Source organism: Talpa europaea (assembly GCF_964194135.1).
Source record: "Talpa europaea genome assembly, chromosome: 4".
NCBI classification, from domain to species: domain Eukaryota; kingdom Metazoa; phylum Chordata; class Mammalia; order Eulipotyphla; family Talpidae; genus Talpa; species Talpa europaea.
The window spans coordinates 66,619,426-66,642,606 of record NC_140070.1 but is presented as its reverse complement, the minus strand read 5'-3'; positions in this window follow the sequence as shown (position 1 = coordinate 66,642,606).

Sequence of the window (23,181 nt, the reverse complement as noted above, 5' to 3'; positions counted from 1 at the left end):
TCTGATACAGCAATAGCTGTTCTCTGAGCAGTGACATGAATGAGCCACTTCTAAATTGTGGTGACCCTCTCCAATTTATAGCCTGAAAATTTTATAAGAGCCGCTGCTTGCTTTTATTATCACAGTGATACAACAAATTGACATTTAAAGAAGAAAATTATAGTTAAGAATTACCCACACTGGATGGCCAGCAGTAGGAAACTATTATATATATTTATGGCTCTTTGTACAAAGACTTCTTATTTTTTTACGTTTATGGCTCTTTGTACAAAGACATACTTTTTAATTCATCAAGAAAATTTTCATCAAGAAATATTTCATCAAGAAAAATTTACACTGAAAGATTACAATGATTTATTTTTAAACTGGGTAGCTGTCCTCCTATTAAAAATTGTGAATGCTTTCATCATCTCTTTTGGCTAACAGGACTTATGTGACACCTGATGTGTTTCTGGAAGATGACAAGTTATGTTCAGTGTCAGTGTTAAGTATCTGATGAGTTGGTTAGGTTTAGCAGGGCTTAACATCTCTCTGGCAATAAGATATGCAATCAAGACAACCTGTTCTTAGGGAAGCTGAAACTGATGCTTGCTTTAGAGTGTGTGTATTTACCTGCCTTTAGTTAAAGCTAAATAATAAAAAATTACTATAATGCAATTATTGCAATATTAAATTTGTTTGCCCATTAATCACTATGAACAATTCACAACTGACTTGAGCCAGGTCAGATTGAGCACTAACATATACCTTAGAATATTTCAAGAAAAACAGAAGTATTAGATATGCATAATTAATTTTGTCTGCAAGAGTTCAATGTGATTTAAAGCATACTAAATGTTCTCTTACATTTGTAAAACATTTTGATAATAGATGCCTTGAATTATACCAATAGATAGAGGTCAAAGCTAACTAGCATCCCTTTAAGCTAAGTATTACTTTTTAGAACTTATTGATATGCCAAAGAGAGAATGTGTTTTTCTTGCCAAATGGCAACCAAAGCAATTTTTTTCCTTTTTTCAAACCACATCAACTTATTATAGCATTAATTTTTCCTATAGATTTCCTAAGTAATTTCTTAGTAGTTTCTAGCTCTAAAGTATGTACAAATTGATTCTTATGTCAATGATGATTTGAATCTTGTGTCTGCCTACAAAAAGTATCATTCGTATTGTTTTATTTTCTAAGACATCAATAATGATTAAAACTAAAATTTCATAATATTACAAGGAATTGATGGAAAGGTCTTTTTTTTAAATCTTTGGCTTTTTCATTGACCTAAAATCCCTATCCTTTTTTATTGTTTATCAAATTTATATATAGATGCAAGAATGTCTTTTATCTCTAAATTTTAGTAAAGTAATTTTATTCTGTTCCTGAAAAGTCATCAATTACTTTTTTAAAAAAGATTTATTTACATTTATGCAAGAGTTGGGGCACAGGCCAGAGGTGTGGGAAGGTGAGAGGATTTACCAGAGACAGAGCAGGGAGCAAAACAGGCAGACAACCAAAATACACTGCTGAGGGGAGCAGCGGACATGACAAGAGAGGTCTGCCATGCCGTATGGGAATCTCCCTGGCTGGCCAGGAATCAAATGAGTGCTGCAGAGGCGAAGAACAGCTTCACAGAGTTGCGTTCAACCCGCTGTGCCACCAGGGAGGCCCAAACTTTTATTTGTGTTCTTTGAATTCAAGTAAATTTTATCCTTTAACCAAGGATTCTAGTAGGTTGCAGAGTTGCTAAAATATCCTCTATAGTATCTCAAGATCAACAAACAATATAGAATTTCACCACCTCCCTTGCTTTATTTAGAGGGTCTGAAGTTTCCTATTAATTATTTTATATCATTATTTTCTTGGATATGAATCCTGACTAACTTCCCCATTTTATTGTTGGACACCTTTGACCTTGAAATTTATTGTGGAGAAACCCTTAGAGATCACTTAAATCTTTCTTAGGTTAGTGCAAATTTTGGGAAAAACCTAACTTTGCATATTAAGAAAAATTTATTAGTTTTAAATTCAAAGAAAATAAAGTATTTTTGAAGTTTTCCATGATAATCATGATGATGCCTTTTCTGAACTCCCATAGCACATTACTTACAACTCTGGACAATTAAAGTTGATGCTTATACCAAAGTAATAGGTATATAGCATTGAATACTTACTGTTAACTAAGCACCGAACACATTATCTTCTTTTTAATTTTTAAAAATGGAATCTTTGAATAAGTAAATTTATTTGTAAGTGGTGATACTATCCTTTTAATCTAGGTTTGTGTGTTTTATAAGAATTCTATACTCTATGTAAAAATTCCTATTATACATTATTTTGAAAATTGATTTGATATCCTAGATTCTCCAAATACATTAAAATAAACTAAAATCCTAGAGAAGAAAAATTAACTATTATGGTTGACTATTAGCCTTTTAAACTATTGCCTACCAGATAGGCTGCACTTAATAATGGAAATGTGAATGAATTTATTTAATTGATTTTAGTACTTACAAAGAAAAATTAAGTATTCCATTTGAAAAAGTCCTTTCCAAAATGGGATCATTTATAGAAGCGTTACTTCTACCATTAATATGTATGGTTATCTTTATGTTATTTCTAAAAATATATTCTTCATTAATATATTAAATGAATGGTATTGTCAGTCACTAAACTGGAAAGAAGATTAGACAGATAAGGAAGTAGAACATATACGTATTCCAATACGAAGTTTGGTCTTTATCACTTACAGATTGATTATTTTTTAAGAGGAAAAATTGATTTCAAAATGTTTTGTATATTCCAACTCATGAGATTTTACTCAGTGAGATTTCTCCTGATGTTTCAAATCTTTAAATGGAATTTCATCCAGTGCTCAGCTGTCAGGAAATTTGCAGAATGGCATTATACAGCCCACAGAACCTGATTTGGCAGTTTACCCAAGCAAAACTTTTACTGGCACTAAGGACAGTTACAATTTTTAACATTTGCTTGGAATGAAGTAACAATTTCTTCATTTGAAAAAAAAATTCTTTAAAATTATTTTACACATAAAAAGAGAAAATATGCAAAAAATTAATAAACATTTCCAAATGAATTTTAGAAAGATAAAAAAAAATCAGGACATGTGTTTTAACTTAAACAATTCATGAAAATAGATCTATATTTATAATATCCCCAAGGGTCTTGGCAAAAAAATAAATAAATAATAGTCATCTTATAACATGTTTTAATATCTAAGATATAGATAGGGACAGGCAAAATTAATAATAATAAATACTACTACTACTACTACTGCCGCTGCTGCTGCTACTACTACAACTACTACTACTACTAAAATGAAGAAAGTGAATGAACTTAATAAATTCAAAGTGAGTCATAAAAAAATACAAATAAAATAAGTTGCTCTTAAAATACATTCAGGAGGAAGGGGTAATAAATAAAAGGTTAGGGGGCCTCCCTGGTGGTGCAACAGATTGAGCGCAGTGCTGTGAGGCTGACCGCAGACACTGCAGCATGAGTTTGATCCCCAGCCAGCCAGGGGGCAACCCACATGGTGCAACAGACCTTTCCTGATTAGCCCGCTGCTTTCCTCAGCAGTGTACTTCAGTCTATCTGCCTGTTCTGTTCCCCGCTCTGAGTCTGGTGAATTCTTTCACCTCCCACACCTCTGGCTTTTACCCCAGTTCTTATGTGCATAAATGAATAAATCTTTAAAAAATAAAAATAAAAATAAAAGGCTAAAAAGTTATTGCAAAACTTTAAAAAAGAAAATGGTCAGCAATCTTATAAGTCTCTACTCAAACTTATAACCAATTTGTTCATTCAAGACAACATAAAACAGGTAGAAGGCTAAATATCAGTTGGGTTTCAATGTGCTAAGAACACATTGGACTGCTAGAAATTAGTTGATGGAGGCCAGAAGTGGCAGAATTCTTCTCTACACTTCCCCAAAAGAGATATCTTCTCCACTTCTTCCCACAGAGATAACCCATCTGCAAATCACTGCAGTTAGAGCACTAAAGGAGAGAAGTCACTTGTGGGAGAATTCTTCTCTCCACTTCCCCTGTGTTGGGAAAATAGTAAATTTGACCTAAAATGAAAAGTGAACACATCATATTAAAAATCATGAATGAAATGATAAACAGGTTTTCCAGAATTTGTATGGACTGACTAGTTTGGGGTAACCTTTTTCTCCATATTGAAGGGGATGTTGGAGGGACAGTTTGTGTACACTCTCTGCCAGCACCCCATTCAGTGAGACCGCCTCTGTATACACACCTCCCATGTTGCTAGAACCTGAAAGCCATGGTTTCCTTCCAATGAAATACTCTGAAACTTCCTGCTGCAATTAACATAATCATCACCTTATAATTTGTACACAATCCAGGAAGTGCCAGACACCCATTTGAAAAAAAAAAGTCACTAAAGATTTAAAATATAAAATTACATTGGAGTCTGTATATCCTACCTTGCCAATGTAGGTGAACATTATTAATTTCCCTTATAGTTTATTAATCCTCTATTTTAATATCCTTTATATGTATTATTGAAAACAAAACAAAAACATATTTTGAACTTTTATCCCTATCTTCTGGAAGAAAGTTAATTTTTTTATTTACCTATTTATTTTATTTTTTTGAAGATTTTTTAATTATTTATTCACGCATACAAGAACCAGGGTACAGGTCAGATGCTCAGGAGGGTGAGAGGATTCACCAGAGACAGAGCGGGGAACAGAACAGGCAGACTGACTGAAATGCAGTGCTGAGGGGAGCAGCGGGCAAGACAGGAGAGGTCTACAGCACCATGTGGGACTCTCACTGTCTGCCCAGGATAGAACCCCCGCTGCAGAGGCTTCCAGAGGTTCACAGTGCTGCACTCAACCACCTGCGCCACCAGGGGAGGCCCTCCGCTTCCATTTAAATGTGATGTGTATCTCTGTATCTTTGTTCCACGTCTGGTAGGACCTTTTTTTTTTTTTTTTTTTTAAGATTTATTTATTTATTTATACAAGCACTGGGTACAGTCAGAAGTGCGGGAGGGTGAGAAAATTCACCAGAGCCAGAGTGGGGAACAGAACAGGCAGACTGACGAAATACACTGCAGAGGGGAGTAGCGGGAGACAGGAGAGGTCTGTGTGCCATGTGGAACCTTCGCCCATAGACCGGGGATCAAACCGGCACTGCAGAGGCTGTGGGCAGCTTCAAAGCCCAGTGTTCAACTGCTGCACCACTAGGGGAGGCCCAGGACTTTCTTTCTTATGGAAGGTAACATTGTATTATAACATTATATAATTCTCAAGTGTGCATCATTTTGTGAATCAATACATGTACACATTACATTAAGTTCATATACAGTTCTATCATTCAACATACTATTTTTCCTGTGTCCTGATTTATCCTCCTCCCTTCTCCTTTCCCTTCTGGTAACCACTTAATAGTCTTATGGTCCAAAAGACTATTTTTTTGTTTTGTTTTGTTTTGTTTTAGTTCATCTGCTTTCTCTATAGGCCACACATGACTGGACTAATAGCATGTTTCTCTTTCTTTATCTGATTCCCTTTAGGTTTGTACATGAAGTACAAACGATGGATTTTTATGTATTTTAATTACTGATTATTATTCCATTGTTTATATAAATCACTTTTATACATTTGAACCAAACTCCATGAAAGGTTTAGTTGCTTCCTTGGTTGCTTCCTGCTTCCGTACATCCAGTCTGTTCAGGCTTTTAACATAATATCACATGCAAAGATCATCGATTAGCTCAGTATATCCAGACCAAAATCAGTTTGGATTTGAAGACTGGGAACCCTCTAGCTAGTCAGTGGGCATCAGGCATGTGTCCTTAGAAAGTAGAGACAAGGTATGGCCCATGTCCTGCCCTGTCCTGCCCTGTCCTGCCTGATGCTGTCTCTGCAGCTTCTTGGTGGTGACAGGAGTCGCTGCAGCCTTTGTTTCCTCCAACAGAGGTAACCCATCTGTCAGTCACTGCAGTTAGAGCACTAAAGGAGAGATGTCACTTGTGGGACAAAGCAGCTCTTTTGACACCCGCACCTTATTGTATTTATTATTCAACAGGCAGAAATGAATCTGCATTCTAGTCGATCATGCCTGACAAAAAGGATGTCACCTACAAAGATGTGATCACCAAAATGCAGCAGATGGCTCTTAGAAAATGTCTCAGATTGCTACTCTGAAAAAGGATATGATTATTTTAGAGAAGAGTGTGTTTTCAGCCTGCAAAGCATAAAATGAGAAAATTACATCAGTTTTGGGGAAAAAAGCCCAAATGAATAAAAAATTAAACTTCAGTGTAGGGAAAAGCTGAATTAAAAAGTATTGTTTTCACTAAAGGAAAGGAGGCTATGAGAAATGAGGATGAAAATGGCAGCAGTGTGTCCTGAAAGATTGGGCTTACCCTGATACGAGGAAGAATGAGCCTGAGGGTGCTGGCCTTAACCTTGCAGAAATAATACAAACTTTATAATATTCAACCCTTTTTGGACTCTATTTTCATGCCTAACAATAGCTCTGTTTTTTTTTTTTTCTGGGTGTGGCAATATCTATTTCAATTTCTAATTAAAGAATTTGTTTTCTTTTCATAAAAAACTAAATATTGTTTCTCCATCTCTCATTCCAAAGTTTAATGCTTATGTTTATTTAATGAATATCATTATGCACATGAAAATTATAAATATACAACCAATGTAAGGATCTAATGGATGTCATAACAGTTCTTTCATCTTTTCTATTTTTATGACATAGATCGTAGATGTGGTGTATGCAATGGCAAATTTTTATATAACATCCTACAATCATAAATTATTTGCACATATATTGTTTTGGTGTTACATGTTAAATGTCACCACATCTTCATTGAATGAATTACTCATACCAAACTAAAACTCCAGACCTATTTACCCAAGACCTAAAATCAGATATTCCCTGCACCACACTTTTCAGTTGTAGAGAATTTTGTTCCAACTACATCTCCTCTGTTAATGATACGGTCTAACTAAGGACACATAGTAGTTTTGTCCCCCATTAGCCTAGTAAATTAATCTTTTCAAATGTATGTGTGTGTTATTCTTCATTGAGCTTACTTTGGTATACAACATATAAGATTCAGAGCTACAGAATCCTTGTTCTTCAGATGTATGTTACCACACAACAGCCACCAAAAGCATCCCTTTTTCTATCATTGTTCATTGTTCCCCCTCCACAATTTGTTCCTTGCCCTCAAACCATCTACCTGGTAGACTCAATTCTTTTTTTTTAATATTTATTTATTTATGCAAGAACTGGGGTACAGTCCAGAGGCGCAGGAGGGTGAGAGGAATCATCAGAGACAGAGTGGGGAACAGAACAGGCAGACCAACTGAAATACACTGCTTAGGGGAGCAATGGGCGAGACAGGAGAGGTCTGCCATGCCACGTGGATTTCTCCCTGGCTGGCCAGGAATCGAACCCATGTTGCAGAGGCTGCAGACAGCCTCACAGCACTGCACTAACCCGCTGCCCCTAGACTCAATTCTATACTCATATTTTTAGTTTATCTTTAGTTCTATCTGTTCCTTTGTTGTGTTTCCCTATATCCCATATATGAGAGAAAATGTACTGAATTTGCCTTATCCACCCACTTATATCACTGAGAATAATTCTCTCCAATTCCATCCTGTCACCTCAAATAGCAAGATTTCATATTTTACTTTTTATAGTTCAACATATTCCAATGTGCACATATACCACTTCTTAACTAACTCATATGCCCTTGGACACAGGTTGTTTCCACAACTTGGGTATACTATACAGTGCTGCAGTGAACATAGGAGTGCATTTCTACCTTCAAATTAGTGCTTTGACATTTTTCCAGTATATACCTAGTTGTGGGATTGCTGAATCACATGGTATATTTATTTTTAATGTTTGCAGAAAAATAATAGTGCTTTGGATACTGGCTGGACCAGCCTATATTCACACCAACAGTACACAAGGGTTCCTTTTTTCTCCAAACATTCCTGTTTATTGTTTCTGGTCTTTTCATATAAGCCATTCTCAAGGTGTGAAATAATATCTCACTGTGGCTTTGATTTGTATTTCCCAGATGATAACTGATGATTAACATTTTTTTTTTTCCATGTACCTATTGGCTATCTACCTTCTTTGGAGAAATGTCTATTTAGTTCTTTTTTTTTTGATTGGATTGTAAATATTCTTATTGATGAGTCACACCTGTCTTTTGTGGAACTTGTGTTTTAGCATGCATGATGTACAAACATTTCCTCCCATTTAGTAGAGTGGTTTTTTTTTGTTGTTTTAATGATTTCTATCATTGTGTACAATCTTTTTTTGATATGCTTTTTTTTGTTTTTTTATACTTTTGTATCCCTTGTTATTAAAGTTGAATCCTTGAAGTCATCACTGTAACCAATGTATCCTTCTATGTCTTTTATGGCTTCCTATCTTACATACAAGTTTTTAATCCATTAGAATTATTTTTTTGTCTATGGTATGAGAGAGGATCACTAAATAAGTGTTCAGTGTTCTCAATACTATTTTCTCAAGAAACTTTCCTTTCTCCATTGTATACTTCCGGCTCCTTTATCATAAATTCATATTTCATGTCAGTGTGGGTTTATTTCTGGGCTCTCAATTCTATTCCATAGGTCTGCATGGGTATTTTGAATGCTAATACCATAATGCTTTTTTTCACTCTAGCTTTGCAGTTAGTTATGTCTGAGAGTGTTTTTTTATAAGCGAGCAGGATTGCTTTGACTATTCAGAACTGTTGCTTTTCCATGCAAATTTCTGTATTGTTCTATTTATTTGAGTAATATCATTGAGTCAACACTTTTCTTGATATCTTGTTTTTTTTTAATAAAGTCATTCTACCCAGTTTAATATATATATATATATTTTAAAAGTAGGTCATTAAAGCTTTAATAAGGATTCCATTGATTCTGTGTATTGCTTTAGGTACTTAACTACTGCTAGTTCTTCCAACCCATGCAAATGAAATCTGTCCATTTCTTTGTACCCATCTTTTTCTTTTAATAATATTTTATTTTTCTTTGTACAGATACTTCCCTGGTCTTGCTAAGTTTAACCTATGTTTTTATTTCTTTTTTATTCAATGGTAAGTGGGACTGTATTTGTGATTTATTTCCTTTCTAGTATTTTGTTTTATTTTGTTTTGTTTTGAAATAAGAATTTAATTGATTTTGGGCCTCCCCGGTGGCGCAACGGTTGAGCACTGGGTTGCGAAGCTGCCCGCGGCCTCTGCAGCACCGGTTCGATCCCCGGCTGCTCCCCGGCCACCAGAGGAGGGTCCCACATGGCGCGCAGACCTCTCCTGCCGCCCGCTGCTCCCCTCAGCAGTGTACTTCGGTCCTTCTGCCTGCTCTGCTCCCCGCTCTGGCTCTGGTGAATCCTCTCACCCTCCCGCGCTTCTGACTGTACCCCGTGCTTGTATAAAAACAAACAAACAAATAAATAAATAAAACATGCCTCTTAAAAAAATTAATTGATTTTGTATGTTGATTTGTAGCAAATCAATTTTAGAATGAGACTCAAATGTATTGATCAAAAAGTCTGAGGAAGAAATACAGTCAGATGGATTGAAAAAAAAAATGTAGCAATAACAAAGGGTAATTATAAATATACTCACTTGCTAAGATATGAGGTAAAAATTGGCCTCACTCTCCTGGATTAAGAGATACAAAGACATCTGGACTTCTGATCAATGGCACATCAGTCAACAGGCAAGATGACGTTGACAAGTGATCATCAATGTCACTATGAAACTACCTTTAACAAATCAAGGATTAACCAGTTTCCCTTTTTAAATTGAAAAAAAAAAGATTTATTTATGCATGCAAGAACTGGGGTACAGGTCAGAATTATGGGAGTTGAGAGGATTCACCAGAGACAGAGTGGGGAATAGAAAAGGCAGATTGACTGAAATACACTGCTGAGGGGAGCAGTGGGTGAGACAGGAAAGGTCTGCTGCTCCATGTGGATAGTTTCCTAGTGGTCCAGGGATAGAACTGGTGCTGCAGAGGCTGCTCATAGCTTCACCGTGTGGTGCTTAGCCCCTTGGGTCATCAGGGAGGCCCCAAATTAAAACAATTTAGAGGGAGTAAAGGGAAAATGCGTATCCCTTGTTTAGAAAAAATGTAGTCTAATAGCAACATAAAGAAAAAAGATTTTAAGTATTAGCTAAGCTCATGAAGTTGTTTATGAATTTAAAAGCAAATAACATGGAACAAAGGGGAAAACAAATTTGTCACATTATAATGTCTGCTTTCTAGTATAATGCAAATCCCTTATTTTTTTAAATCCATGACAAGAAAGGGAGAACATATATTTTCTCTCACTCACACAGTAGACCCAAAGAAACACTCTAAAAGAAAAAAAAGTATAAAGTTGAGACAGCAAGAAAACTTTGGCAAGAAAAGGCATACTGGAATTTAAGCTGATGCAGACTGTCATAATCACAGGCTATTAGGTCTGGAATGACTCTCAGAGATAATCTTGTCGAAAACACTCAATGCTTTTGTGAGATCTAAAGAAATGAAGTGATTTCAAGGTTGCACAATTACTAGGTAAAATAAAGAAAAACAGAAGTTTATCTCTTGATTCCCAACTCTGTGCCTGGTCTCAAGTGACAAAATGTTTATATTTCTCCAAATGTTTGGAGAAGTTCATGGAGATGTCAACAATACATTTCTGTCTTAACTGCAAAGGATAACATGAGTTCACCAGTATTGATTAAATTATTCTTTTCTCTAAGATAATGTGTGTACCAAGCAATATAATTGTAGAAAATGGTCACATGGATATTCCAAGAAAATCATAACAGCAAACACATTTTATTTATGGAAATGTGCTTTTTATTTTTTTTTCTTTGCTATCTATGTCTAGTATAACATGGCCAACAATTTTCTCAGGGAAAAACCCTAAAGATAAGTTTGGAATCACTTTTTCTGTAAGCAATCCTATTTACAATTTCATAAGAAAGAATTAAATAACTACAAGTAAGCTTAACAAACGAGGAGAAAAATCTATGCAATATAAATTCTATTTTTTTTAAGATTTATTCAGCATACAAGAACCAGGGTACAGACCAGAAGCATGGGAGGGTGAGAGGATTCACGAAAGACAGAGCAGGGAACAGAACAGGCACAATGACTGAAATACACTGCTGAGGGGATGAACGGGCAAGACAGGAAAGGTCTGCCGTGCCATGTGGGTATCTCCCCGGACAGCCAGGATCAAACCAGTAGTGCTACAGAGGATGTGGACAGCTTCACAGGGCTGCACTCAACCACATGCACTACCATATTGTTAAAATAAATTGAAGACGCATAATAAAGGAAAGGAATTCCCACTCATGGATTTGAAAACTTAAAAATTTTCCTTTTGGGGCCTCTCTGGTGGAGCAAGGAGTTAAGATGCAACATATGAAGCTATCTGCAGCCACTGCAGCATGAGATTGATCCCTTGCCAGGGAGTTACCCACATGGTACAGCAGACCTCTCCTGACTCACCTGCTGCTTCCCTCAGCAGTGTATTTCAGTCAATCTGCCTGTTCTATTCCCCACTCTATCTCTGCTGAATCCTATCAACCCCTGACACCTCTAGTCTGTACCCCAGTTCTTCTATGCATGAATAAATAAATCTCAAAATTGTCCTCTTATACCCAGAAATACATAAATTCAACAAAATCCCTATCAAGATCCCAATGGCATTCATCAAATAAATAAAACAGGCATTATTGTTATTCATATAGAACTTTATTTTTTAAAAATATTTATGTATTTATGAATACAAGAACTGGGGCACAGACCAGAGGTGGGGTGGTGGTGGTGAGAGGATTCACTAGAGACAGAGGGGAAAAGAACAGGCAGACAGACTGAAACACATTGCTGAGGGGAGCAGCGGGCAAGACAGGAGAGTTCTGCTGTGCCATGTGGGTAGTTCTCTGGCCAGCTGGAGATGGAACTGGTGTTGCAGAGGCTGCATACAGCTTCACAATGTTGTGCTTAACCCTTTGTGCCACCAGGAAGGCCCTCATACAGAACTTTAAAAGATCCCAAATGGTCAGAACAATCCACATACAAAAAAAGAGGAAGAGCGGTGCTATCCCAGGCTTCAAATTATACTACAAATCTATAACAATCAAAACTATGCTACTGAAAAAAAAAAACAGATATACAGAAGAATGGAAAAGAATTGAGAACCAAGGAATAAACTGTCACATCTATATGAGTTAATCTATGACAAAAGAACCAGCAATACACATTGGAGAAAAGAAAGTCTCTTCAACAAATGTTGGAAAACTGGACAAACCCATGGAGAAGAATGAAACTAACTACATAACCATTTATGCCTTACACAAAAATTAAACCAAAGTGGATTAAAGAAGTGCATGAAAGGGCCTCCCTGGTGGTGCAGGCAGGTGGTTGAGCACAGCACTGTGAAGCTGTCTGCAGCCTCTGCAGTGCTGGTTAGATCCCCACCAGCTGTGGAGCAACCCACATGGCAGAGCAGACCTCTCCTGTTTCACCCACTGCTCCCCTCAACAGTGTATTTCAGTCAGTCTGCCTGTTCTGTTCCTCACTCTGTCTCTGGTGAATCCTCTCACTCTCCCACATGCCTGGCCTGTACCTCGGTTCTTGTATAAATAAATAATAAAATCTTAAAAAAAAAAAGTGTACATAAGACCCAGAACCATAAAATACATTGAACAAAAGGGTTAAAATGCACTATGTCATTGTCTTCAAAGATGTCTTTTTGAATTCATTTCCAAAAGCAAGAGAAACAAAAGTAAATATAAACAAATGAGGCTACATTATAACAATGTCTGTACAGCGAAAGAAAGTATCTATAAAACAAAAAAGGCTCCTGCTGGATGGGAGAAAGTATTTGCACATCATATATATGACAGAGGACTGATATCAAATATTTACAATGAACTCATAAAACTCAACAAAGAGGAAAGAAATAACCCAATCAAATAATGTGCACAAGAGCTAAATATGCATTCCCCAGAGAAGTTATAAAGATGTCTAACAGACATGGAAAAATGTTCAACACCACTTATCATTAGGGAAATGCAAATCAAAACCATTTTACACTTGTGACAATGACCCATAGTAAAAAAATAATGAAAAGAAGCAACAAATGTTGATGAGGATGTGAAATATAAAGAAATGCTCTAACACTATTGACAGAAATGTAGACTGGTTCTTCCCCTATGGAAAACAACATGAGGTTTATAAAAATATTAAGAATAAATTTCCCAGTTTTTTTATTACACACCTAATTATGTACCCAAATAATGAAAAAATAATATGAATGGATATATGCACTGTCATGATCATTGCAGCCTTTTTTACAGTTTCCAAGTCATGGAACCACTCAAGTATCCAAGGGCAGATGAGTGGATTAAGTAGTTGTGATATATATAGACAAGGTCTGTATATATATAAAAAAAAAAGTTGGATAAAAATGATGAATTCTTTCCATTTATAAAATGAATGGAAATGAAAGAAATTAGGTCCATGAAAATTAGTCAAAAGGAGAGACAAAATCAGGAAAGGAAGTAGGGAAAACAAAGTGTTGATGAGGCCCAATGGACTATGTTGTAGGACTATGGCTGCTATAGTGGTAGGTGTGGTGTGATGATATACATTTGAGGAGGTGTGATCCTAATTTGATTGGTATCATTAAAGCAAATACAGTCAAATTTATTTTGCTGTTTTCCTTTATTTCACCCATGGGGCTATTCATTCTAAATTTAGATAATGATGTCACTTGGAAAATTTGAATGCTATAAATAAAAATCTAATAGTTATTTTTAAATATGAAGAGAATAATTTATAATGTCTTCTTATCTCTGATACATAGCATGTTCATGTCATATATATTGTTTCACTGCATGCCTTTTCCTTCCATAATCCCACCCACACATAGCAGTTATAGATTTGGTGAATTCATATCTCTGTATTATGTTATGTCACAGTATCAATATTTTATAACATTTTGCATGTTGGATTATATAGGCAAATTCAGTGTTAATGCATGCTCTATATTATGATGAATTATTATATCTGGGTGGTAGCAAGGCTATTTAAACTATGCTGCTAAGTATATGTTGAAATATATGAACAGATATCACAACTCAGTATACTCTTGAGTTAGGACAGTAGACTCAGAAAAATAAATTTGATGCTTGCTTTAATGATACCAATTGATATATTAATTTATATCATGAGTCTTTTGAATAGTGCTAGTGGGCTTATTTAAGAGTGAGAGTACACTAGTTGGTCTGTAATTTTTTAAACAGATATGGTAATGAGACCATGTTTACTAAATTAATATAAATTTGAGTAGTGAAATATTTTTCTTTGACATCAGTAGCAAGCTTTCAGAAATTATGTTATAATTAAGTTAATTCGTTTATGTGCTAATTAAGCTGTGGATGGATCAATGAACATCTTATTCTCAATGCATGTAATATTACTACTCTTATTAACCTAATATTATTACATGACTTTCAATTTGCACAACTCTCAATTTTTTCTAAAAGATGAGCATGTTCCCTGATGTTTGAAGAATGCTAATATAAGGCCTATATGGTTATTATATAAGATTTCAAGAAAAATAGAAATGGAATTGTAATGGTAATTCTTTACAATCATTTGCTTTTTCCTGCTACCTTCCATGAGGCAATGATTGCATTAATATCCCCCTATGAAAAAGCACTGTGATGACATTTATCTACTCCCTCTACATGGTTGATATGATTTTTTTACTATCTAAACAAAATACAAGATTTTTTTCTATTAAAATCAATTTCCACCAATTTATTATTTTTCTGTGATTTTTTTTTAAAAAAAATATTCATTTATTTATTTATTTATGCAAGCACTGGGTACAGTCAGAAGCACGGGAGGGTGAGAGAATTCACCAGAGCCAGAACAGGGAGTAGAACAGGCAGAAGGACAGAAGTACACTGCTGAGGGGAGCAGCAGGTGGCAGGAGATGTCTGCCCGCCATGTGGGACCCTTGCCCAGCGGCCAGGGATCCAACCCCGTGCTGCAGCTGCTGCGGGCAACTTCGCAGCCCAGCGCTCAACCGCTGCGCCACCAGGGGAGGCCCATCTCTGTGATTTTTATGAACTCAAACATTCAGATTCATTTTCTTCCCAACATCTGGTTGGCTTAGCCAATCAGAGGTAAACAATAAGATAAGAGAGAGGGAGGGAGAGGTAGTAATATCAGTCCAAATCCATCCCTCTCAAATGTGGTCTTCTTTACTAATGGCTATATATCTACTTGACCAGCCCCTCTTCCAATGCTACACCTCATATTATACCATGTGTGAAGGGTGAAGGGACAATGAGATAGCTTCTGTCAAAAGTGTTTGGTTGTTGTGCATCCCAGAAATATTTGGTATTCCTTGACAGTTCCCTGTACCTTGACTAACATAGATCATCCTTGACTGTGAGTTCTCTGACTGTTACATTATTGGGACAAGCAGGAAACAAAAGTTCATTTGGAAGATATAGATTATGATGTTCAAGGAAGCTTTGAGGAGTTTGGATAAGACAGTGGGTCAACTTAGTATAGAGATCATATTTTTGGAAAGATACAAGAATATGGAATAATCTCAGATCTCAAAATGAAAGTAAATATGAGAAAAAAATAAAAATAGTATGCATACATATACATCATTGAGAATACAATTTTAATTATCTAAAAAAACTTTAATAGTGAAATTTTAGGACATTTGTATGAATAAATGATAAACAGAAAACATTACTTAAGAAAAAAACAAAAATTCAAATTCTACTCATTTATAGACATTTCCCTATAAGTTATTTAATAAATTTTGATGATATGTCAAATTTGATGTCATTACTTTTGATGTGCTATTAATCCAGCATTATTAAAAATTATAACTTCCTTGGGCCTCCCTTGTGGTGTAGGTATTAAACTATCAGCAGTCACTGCATGCGTTGGATCCCTGGCCAGGGAGCAGACCCACAAGGCCCATCAGATCTCTCCTGTCCCGCCCGCTGCTTCCCTCAGCAGTGTATTTCAGTAGATATGACTGTTCTGCTCCCCAATCTATCTGTATTGAATCCTATTACCTCCTGCACTTCTGGCCTACACACCAGTTCTTGTACGGATAAAGAAATTAAATAAATCTTTAAAAGAATCATAACTTCCTCAACCTGAACCCTCTCTTGTCAGATCTGCACCTATATAGGAGCCATGGGAGGTCCTAACCACCAGCCCCAGTGTCCCAGATATCCAACAAGATCATCCACACCACACAGTTGGAATACCTGGAAGTCCTGCCCACTGGGATCAGAGGCTCATAAGACCCATACCTAGAACAAACCCAACAGGAAATGATGGGGAGAAAGAAAAATGCAAATGGTAAGCAAGCCTTCCTGGGAACAATGACCACAGAAGGAAAATCAATCACCCAAATCTATCAACACTGACACAAAAGATTTTTTTTTTTGGCTTCATAGATGAAAAATTCAAAATTATCATATTTAAAAAGCTCAAAAATATGAAAGATGTAGAAAGGAAAATAATTATATAAGAAACATAACAACAGGGCCTCAAAACCCCACAACAACAGGTGGCACAAGGGGTTAAGACACAACCTATAAAGCTATCTGCAGCCACTGCAGCACAAGTTCGAACCCTGGCCAGGGAGATACCCACATGGTGCCGCAAACCTCTCCTGACTCGCCTGCTGATGCCCTCAGTAGTTTATTTCAGTCTATCAGCCAGTTCTGTTCCCCACTCTGTCTCTGGTGAATCCTCTCACCTTTCACACCTCTGGCCTGTACCCAGTCCTTGTATGTATAAATAAATAAATCTTTAAAAAAAATAAACATAACAAACAGAATAAGATTAAAAATTTAAATAAGGAAATAAAGTGCAGAATGTTAAAAAAAAATGGAGGACCTAAAATGCCTGGGAAAATCTACGAAAATAGATGATATGGAAGAACAAATCAGTATTCTCAAAGATACAGATATAAAAAGCATGAAAAATAAAGAAAAGGAAAGAGAGATACAAAAGAAAAGAATTATGAGAAACTTTGAGAATTATCTGACACTATGAAGAAAGAAAATATAAGAGTAATATGAATCCTAGAAGTAGAAGAGATGAGGGAACTGAAAGATTATTCAAGAAAATGGTTGAAGAGAACTTTCCTAACTTGATGAAGGAAATGAATGTAGACAAAGGAAGCTAGGATGCCAAACTATCATAATAAAAGCAAAACCACAACAAAACACATAATAAGAAAAATTCCAAGGATCCAAGACAAAGAAAAACTAATGAAGTTGATGGGGGGGTGGGGAAGAAACAGATAACATAGAGGATAAAGAAAAAGGTCAGGCTCACATCAGGCTTCACTGGAGAAACAATGGAGAAGAAGGGATTCCAGCAATATACTCAAACAAACAAACAAATAAACAAACAAAACCTCTAAGATAAAACATGCCAGCCAAAAATTCTTCATCTTTAGTTGTTCTCCTTCCTTTCTGAGGGAAAATCAGGAACCATCTCAGACAAACAATATCTTTGGAAATGCACTACAACTAAACCCCCATTCAAAGAAACATTACAAAAAGCCTAAAAAATCTAAACCAACAGAGGAATGGATAGGGAAACCAGAAGAATGCATTGAATAGAATCACAAAATGAAGAACAAATTGGCAATAACAGACTTCCATGTACATATAATCACCCTAAATATGAATTAACTAAACTCACTAATAAAAAGATGGAGTAGAATGCTAGATAAGAGAATGGAATCCAACCTTCTGATGTCTCCAGGAAACACAACAGATTTCTAAAGATAAAAAAAGACTGAAAATAAAGGATTGGAAAAAAATTCTACAAGCAAATGGTCCCCAAGAAAAGGTGATAAAAAACATAAATGGAAACTTTATAACAATGAAGGGCAAAATAAACCAGGAAGACATAACACTCATCGATATATACTCACCAAATTAAGGAGCACCAAAGGACATTAGAGAATTACTCTAATATCTGAAAACAAACATTAGTGAAAATGGATACCTGGAAGAAGAGTTCAATATCCCATTCTCTCCAAAGGAAAAATCAACTATACAAAAAGTAAACAAGGACATGGAAGCCCTAAATAAAGACCTAGACTAGATGGGCCTAATAGGCACTTATAGGTCACAATAACCACTGAATAAAAATGCACATATTTCTCAAGTACCCTCAGATCATTCTCTAAGGATCTACCATATACTGGGTCACAAGACAAACATCAGTGAGTAAATGAAGAATGAAACCATGCCAAGCATCATCTCTTAATCATAAAGTCATCAAACTAGAGATCAACTGTAAAAAGAATGCAAGAACCTCATCTCACTCCCCCCATATCATGGAGATTGAATAACATTCTACTGAAAGACCACTGGATCAATGAGAAAATCAAAGAAAAAAAATAAAATACTTAGAGATGAGTGACGATGAGGAAGTACCCTCCTAGAATGTATGGAACTCAGCAAAAGGGTAATAAGAAGAAAGTATAGGGCCTCCCCGGTGGCACAGCGGTTAAGCGCTAGGTTGCTAATCTTCCCGCAGCCTCCACAGTGCCGGTTCAATCCCAGTTCTATCCCGGTTCGATCCCAGTCCACCCGGTGAGGGTCCCATATGGCACGCAGACCTCTCCTGCTGCCCGCTGCTCCCCTCAGCAGTGTACTTCGTTGTTCTGCTCTCTGCTCTGGCTCTGGTGAATCCTCTCACCCTTCTGTACTTCTGACTGTATCCAGTGCTTGTATAAATAAATAATAAATAAATATTTAAAAAAATTGCTGGTTTATTAAAAAAAAAAGGAAGAAGAAAGTATATAGCAATACAGGCCCACATGTAGAAACAAGAACCAAAAGAAACAACCTAATCTCACATCTGGAGGAACTAGAAAACAATAAGAATAACAACAATACAAAGTCAGTAAATGAAAGGAAATAATGAAATTAAAACAAAATAAATGAAATGGAAATTAAAAAAATACATTCTAGAAGATCAATGAAACTAAAAAACTGGTTCTTTGAAAAAATAGACAAAATTCTAGCCTGGCTCACAAAGTATAGAAATGGGAAAAAGTCAAATAAATAGGGTTGTAACATGGTGGTCGCCGAGGAAAGTCGAGGTTCCAGGTTCCCAGCCACACCTGAGTGATGGTGGAGCTAAGCAGGGAGGAGGAGATGCTGGGCAAAGGAAAGCAAAAGGATGGAGAGACATGTGAAGAAGCTGCACTTGCTTCTTGGCCTTGGACATGTACCAGGGACTGGGAGGGCATGAAAGCAGAAACTTGAACTGAACGTGGGTGAGAACCATGAGGAGGTTACCAATAGTAGTTTTTTTCTTCATTTTGATTTTGCTATTTTCCTTTGAGACGTCTCTGGACCCTTAAGCCCCTTTCCTAAGTCTCCCCACCAGAAGATGCCTTAAACTTGTGTCAGGCCTCAGTGGCCCTGCTTAATGCCAACTCTGGTTTTTGGACATTTACCCATGAGGAGATAGATAATTTTGTGTGTTTTATGCCGAAACTATTTTGTCTATTTTTTCCCTTTTCTTCTATTTTTTTGCACATTATTTGTGTTGGTATTCCTTTCAATTAAAAAGTCTTATGCATTAGAGTATGACTTGTCTTGATGCATCAGATGGCAGCATATATTTAGAGTGAGCAGGTTTGGGGGTTTTGGGGTGCCCCTCATCCTGTCCTGTAACATATTCATAAATGAGAGATGAAAAATTACTACAGAAAATTAGAATTCAAGAGGATAGAGATTACTAAGAACACTTACATATAAATAAGTTCATCTTTCTAGATGAGATGGACAAATTCCTACAGTCATTCAAAACTGAATAAAGAAGTGATAGAAAACTTAAACAACCTATTATTACAAGCAGAAAATTTGAAAGATTTCACTCCTCAAAAACAATAGCCCAGGACCAGTGGTTTTACAAGTGAGTTCAAGTGAATATTCAAAGATGAACTAATGACTATCATATAAAAACTCTTTCATCTTTTCCTTGACTTTCTTTGCTTTGGGTGATAAGTCTTTAAAAGTGTTACTGAGATATATGTCTTGTAGTGTTTTACTTATATTTTCTTCTATATATTTTATGGTTTCATGTCTTATGTCCAGTTCTTTTATCTATTTTGAGTTGATATTTGTGCACAGTGAGAGACAGTGGTCTAGCTTCATTTTTTCACATGTGGTGGTCCAGTATTCCCAGCATCATTTATTGAACAAACTGCCCATGTTCCATTGCATAGTCTTTGCTCGTTTGTCAAAGATTAGTTGTCCATGTAAGTGTGGCTTTATTTTTGGGCTTTATTTCAGTTCCATAGAAAGAATACCATTGAATACATTTTAACAAAACCAACATTACACAAACACCAAAAACACATGCACAAACTATAGACCAATTTTCCCAATCAACACACATGCTAAAATCCTCAATAAAATCTTAGCAAACAACCCACAATGCATAAAAAGGATTATGCAATGAGTCATGACAAAGCAGGATTTTTTTCATGGACACAAGCAAGGTTCAGGACTTGAAAAGCAATTAATACCATTCAACACGTCAGCGAAAAGATAAATAAAAAATATATGATCATATCAAGATGCTGAGAAAGCATTTGATAATTAAGTATCCATAAAGGCCCCTGAAAACATCCATTTATGATGAATGATAAAGTAATAATAGTCATGTACATCAAACCTATACCTAACATCATTCTTCATGGTAAAAAACCGAAAGCCTCCCCTTTAAGATCTGGAACAAGACTAGGATGTCCTGCTCACCATATCTTTCCAATATAAAACTGGAAGTCCTAGCTAAAACAATTAGGTAAGAGAATGACATGAAAGGAATACAAATGGGGATAGAAGTAAATATATCATTATTTGCATATGATAAGTTAAATATCTGTATTCATATCAATATTTATATTTTAGAATCCTAAAAATAGCATGAATAAACTAATTAAAACAATAAATCAGTTTAGTAAAGTAGCAAGTTACAAAATCAAAATCAGTCAAATTCCTATATGCAAGCTATCAAACTGAAGAGGAATGAATAAACCCATCTTATTTATAAGTGTATCCATTAAATTAATTCCAGAGAATAAAGCAAACAAGTGAGGTGAATAGCCTATACAATAAAATTTACACTGCTAAAGCAAATAGAAGGCACACGGATATGTAAAGACATTCTCTGTTCATAAATCAGGAGAATTAACACTATGATAATGGCCATTCTACCAAAAGCAATTTACAGATTCAATGCAGTTCCAATAAAAATCACAATGTAATTATTTAAATAAATGGAAAAAAATATTACTGAATGTCATATGGGATCACAAAAAAAATTTGAATAGCAAAAGCTCTCCTAATTAACAGGGGGAAGAACAGAGGCATTACATTCATAGACTTCAAACTACACTACAAATCCATAGTAATAATAAAAAATAGTTTTATACTAGAACGAAAACAGACCCACAGACCAAAGAAACTGAACTGAAAGTCCAGCAACAAAACATGTTTGGCCAACTAATCTACAGCAAAGGGGCAAATAAAATACAGTAGAACAAGGATAACCTCTTCAAGAAATGTTGCCGCAATAACTGGGCTACCAAAGACAAAGAATTTAACAAGACTACTCTCTTACAACAACTAACACAAAACAAAACAAAACAAACCAACCAACAACAACAACAAAAAAAAAACAAAAACACAACAACTCACAATGAATGAAATAATTAAATGTAAGAACTGAGGCCGCAAAATATATAGAAGTTATCACAGGCAAAACACCTCAGAAACATATTACAAGACTCATCTCCAGAAGCAAGGAAAATGAAGAAGATAATCAGCTTGGAATAAATTAAAAAGCTACAGTACAGCAAAAGAAACAGTGTCCAAAACAAAGAGACACCCTACTGAATGGGAGAAAATGTTTGCACACCATACGACTGGTAAGGAACTGATAGCAAAGATATACAGAGAGTTTATAGAACTCAGCAAAAGCAAAGCAAACAACCCAACAAAGAAATGGGCAGAACAGCTAAAAAGTCACTTCTCCAAAGAAGTGCAAATGGTCAACATATATATGAAGAAAAGTCCAGCATTGCTTATTATCAAAGAAAGGCAAATCAAAACCACAATGAGATGGATGACTCATATTAAAAGAAAAAAAAAAAACTGGGAAAAACAATTGTCGGTGAGGATGTGTCAGAAACTAGTGGAAAGATGGGCCTCCACTGGTGGCGCAGCGGTTGAGAGCTGGGCTGCAAAGCTGCCCCACAGCCACTGAAGCGCCAGTTTGATCCCCAGCCGCTGGTGAGGGCCCCACATGGCACGCAGGCCTCTCCTGCCATGCCCGCTGCTCCCCTCAGCAGTGTACTTCATCGGTCTGCCTATTCTGTTCCCTGCTCTGGCTCTGGTGAATTCTCTCACCCTCCTGCGCTTCTGACTGTACCCAGTGCTTGTATAAATAAATAAATAAATCTAAAAAAAAAAAAAAAAAAAACTAGTGGAAAGAGTAGGGAGAACTAAGAAACAGTAAGACAGGAATGGTGGAATGGTGCCAGTTCACAATAAAGGATACCAGTCCTTTCCCTGTGAGTACCTCAGGCTCTCCCAAGGGAAGGAAAGTACATAACTTTCACTGAAATCATAGACTATTCAGAAGCTCAACAAAGAACACCAGGTGACTAAAATTGGGTTAAGCAGTGGGGAAAGCCACATGGTCATTTATATGCAGTTTCTGGTCTCCCAAAATTGTTTGTGCCAGTCTGGAAGGTAGAGAAGACATCTAAACCTCCCCTGCCTATGTGACCTATGCCTACACCCAGATATAAACTACAAGAGGCCACAGTGAACCTGCCTATCCCAGAGGATTTCTCTATTCCTGCCTTGTAAAGGCAAACAGAGAGCTCAGATGGTAATACTATTACTCCTGGATCCTCTGTCACTGCACAGAGCGGGGGAGTATAGCACCTCATGGCATACCCCACACATACATTTTCTTGGCATAGGAGCTCCAGCCCATGCCTTCAGAAACATTGAGTACACACCACCCATTCCTCCTATTTG